This window comes from Halyomorpha halys, unplaced genomic scaffold (assembly GCF_000696795.3).
Source record: "Halyomorpha halys isolate HHAL.00 unplaced genomic scaffold, Hhal_1.1 Scaffold245.1, whole genome shotgun sequence".
NCBI lineage: Eukaryota > Metazoa > Arthropoda > Insecta > Hemiptera > Pentatomidae > Halyomorpha > Halyomorpha halys.
The window spans coordinates 390,566-394,719 of NW_027106223.1; positions in this window are offsets into that span (position 1 = coordinate 390,566).

A 4,154-nucleotide genomic window follows, 5' to 3' on the forward strand; every position below is an offset into this window, starting at 1 on the left:
ATCTATTTTACTCCTTCCCCAACAGAAACCCTGCTACAATGAGTCATATTTTCACTATATTATTGACCATCACTCTTACTATCTTCCTACAATCTACTTCATAAGGTCAACAATATTCTTTTGACATAAATATTTAAATTTTATAATCATGAGAGATAGTTGACTGTGGATGACTTATATGAGAAGATGGTTGGGGGGGTGCGGTCAAATTAAAACACAAATAAGTTGAAGTAACTTATTTAATCATGCCAACGTTTGAGCTAGAATTTCTAGCCTTCATCAGGGCTGTTAGCTTGAAATCTTACCGCCAACTTGGCCTGAGGAAGGCTAGAAATTCTGGCACGGTTAAATAATTTACTTCAACTTATTTGTGTTTTAATTTGACCGCACCCCCCCAACCATCTTCTCCTCATATAAATATTTAAGATTTTGGGAGGAGCACAAGAAAAATGGGGCGCATGCATTCTTAGTTACAGCACTAATTTAAGTCAATACTTGACATTGGTTATTTAAAAAACAAAAAAAAGATATCTATTAAAAACAAACCTAAATCATGAGCTCTTTTTTTAAAATTTGGTTTTCATAATCGGTAATTGTTGTTAAGGACCAGTAATTCAATACTCTAACCTAGTTACCATAAAAATTTTTTAATCGATTTCTTGTTAGTTTTCTTTTTTAGAAACCTATTCCTTAAAACTTTGAAATGATCTCACCGAAGTATAGTTATGACCATAATTTTTATCCTTCATATTATTTTATTTAAGTTTTTGAAAGCTTGTATTACTTCACCTTTATATCGTTTTTATATCTCTCTTTCACTGTTAGATTGACTCTACCCTCTTTTTTCTTTCTTTACTCTACTATCTTTTTTATTTTTAGCCTTGATGAAGACTTTCATTGTGGGTTGAAACATCGGCAAGGATTATTTTTTGTTTCTTCTTGACCGCTGCCCTGACCATCTCCTTCATATTCACTTACGGTCAATCATTCAGTTAAATCTATTATTATTTATCCAACTGTATCAGTGAGTCTAGTTTTTAAAAAATGCTTGGTTAACTAATCGGTTCTACATACAAACCTATTCGTTTTTTGATGTATTGGTGCTATTGGTTTCGATTAACAATCCTTAATCAGTTCCCTTCCATCAATCCACTAATTAGGTTTCATCTGATATTTCAGATTTATTTAGAAATTAAAGGACATTTTACCATTTTACTTTGTGTACTTCATTTGAATATAATATTTTTTTAAAGGAAAGTACTGCTCTTGTTTTGAACTTTCTTGTGTTACATGTTATAATCTGGTCTATCTTTATTTTCAGATACCCATGATTTTTTTTTTATATGTATGAAAAGAAAAAAATTATATAATAGATATTATAACTTCAATTACAAATAAAAAGGGCTTAGTGCACAAAATCCATTATTAGATTTTTTTCAGGATTAGTTGTTTCTCTCCTATGATACAGGAATGTTTTAACAGTAGAATTAGAACTCAAAAAGTGAAGTTTTTCTGTTACACAGATGTAACATAAAGATTAAACGGGTTTAGCATGTGCAAGAACCAACTTAGAGGATTTAGATATTCAATTGATTTAATTTAGTAAAGCTGTCTAGGCAGATATTTTTACCATTCCAAAACCGATGACAAATCAATAAGACAATAAGATTGGAATGTTATCTGTATATGTAGTCAAATCTAGAAGCATTTAATTTCATTTGGTGACGTTCCGGAAAGTCCTTCTTACAATTACAGGTATCACAGCCCTCGAAGATTGGTGTCATAATTGGAGGATTACGATAAATTCCAACAAATCCCATCAAATCACCTTTAGCCTTCGTCGTAAACCTCCTGACTGCCCTACAGTTTCATTTAACGATGTTACTATTACCCCTGTCGAACAGATCCGCTACCTTGGACTACATTTGGACAAGCAATTAACCTGGAATCTCACACCAGACTGAAAAGACAGGAAACTGCGCGTCGATTTCGAGTATTAGAGCACTTACTAGATAAACGGTCTAAACTTCCAACACATTACAAAAGACTGATCTACATGACTGTAATAAGGCCAAGCTGGACATATGGAGTTGAGCTTTGGGGCTCCACTAAACCTTCGAATTTCTCTCGTATTCAATCCTTACAGTCCAAAATCCTTCGTAAAAACCTCAATGCTCCTTACTTTGTCACAAATAAAATCATACATAAAGACCTTAATGTTCCCTATGTAACCGATCTAGCTCGAACCAGATATCACTCCTTCCATTATAAACTCTCTAACCACTCAAACCCCTTAGTTTCTAATCTTGCATTCTCTTCCATTCCTGACAATCCTCTGAGGCGCCTGAAAAGAAGATGGCCACGAGACCAGCTAATGTAAAATGTCATTAGAGTGCTACCAATGGGTAGTTTCTCTACATGCCTGTAACACTCCAATTTAACTTAGATCAGATTTACTAAATGTATTATAATGTACATTTGTAAATAGCAATAAATAAATATAAAAAAAAAATAATAAAAATAATTACAGGAGCGATCTGAGATCAACATAGAGGAAAAGAACTAACTGAACTGTTTGCAGAGACTGGTCAGTTAATATCCCATAATATGATGGCAAGGAGGTTAAAATGCGGGAAATGTGGCTCAAAGCAATCCAAAGTGTTCCTCTTTGCCTACCATACCATTGGCTTAAGATTTGTTTTAGATTATGCTTATTATACTTGATTCGTCAATGGTTTAATTTCCTTCTTTTTTCTGTTAATGAGTTTGTGATTTCCTATTTATTATATTTAAGGGAGGAAAATATACAAATTCTATTCTGATAAAAGTTATTCTGAATAATTAAAGAAATTGAGAAATAGCGCTTGGAAACAGATATGAAAAAGTTAAATAGATAACAAGTTTTTACTTATATAACATACTCAGCTGCCTGATGTAAAGGGAATAACATTTTAATTGTGAGTTGAAGGGAGTAAGGTTTCTAAATCTCAATTAAATGCAGATTGATGTTTTGACTTATATTGGATACACCTAATCTTAAATCACCAAGACCTAACATCTATTTAACATGACAGGTATCTGGAAATAAAGATAGACCAGATTATAACATGAAATTTCTTGTGGTCCACAACAAATGTCATAGTTTTGAGGATTGAAGTGGCTGGAAATTTAAATTACTTTAAAATAATGGTATAAATTAAGTTAGTTATTTAATTTATGTAAATGTTCAATTTTGTTTTACATTATGATACTTTTTATTAGTATGTTTCAGTTTCGCTACATCATTTGTTACATTCAAAGTGTACTCTGTTATATTAGAACTTTTTTATTGTTATTATAAGAAATAAATAAACTATCAAAGTAACTTTCACCCAGGAAGTAGGCCTTTAGAACTAATCTGCTATAAATATCACAATCCTAGCAGAATATAAAAATAGTAATGGATAATATTATTTTCATATTTTTTAATGAAAGTTTAATCTTCTAATCATATTACAATTTAATCTAAGTACACACAATTTACCGAAATAGCTTAATGTGGCTCTAAAATCATTATTTATCTAATGAGTGAGTTTAATCAGTTCATAACAGCAGATAAGTATCTTTAAATATGTTAGAAACGTATTTAATGATTCTCCTTTTCCATACTTCTCTATAAAGTCTATAAAAGAAATTTCCTAAAAGCGTTTGCTATCCTATTGGCGGTTCCAAATATTCAGCTTTTAAAAATACTCCAAAAGATGCACAAATAAGTTATGGTAGAAAAGAGAGAACAGTGTAAAGTGTGACATGATTTCCTATATGAAATTATGAAGTTTAAAGTACATGAATATGGGAGAGTGGTCCCGAAACGTTGTACTATGTTATGATAATTTAATACAAATTCCATTCAACTGGAAGTTATTAACCTCAAAAAAGTTTTTATGAATTGACTCACCAGACTTCCTAAAGAGAAAATCCAGATTAATGATTCTCCTTTTCCATACTTCTCTATAAAGTCTATAAAAGAAATTTCCTAAAAGCATTTGCTAAAAGCTATTGGCGGTTTCAAATATTCAGCTTTTAAAAATACTCCAAAATTTTGAAGTTGCTAGCAATTATTATATAAAGGAACATAAGCAAGGAGGAAGAAATCAAATTTAACTTCAAGTGGA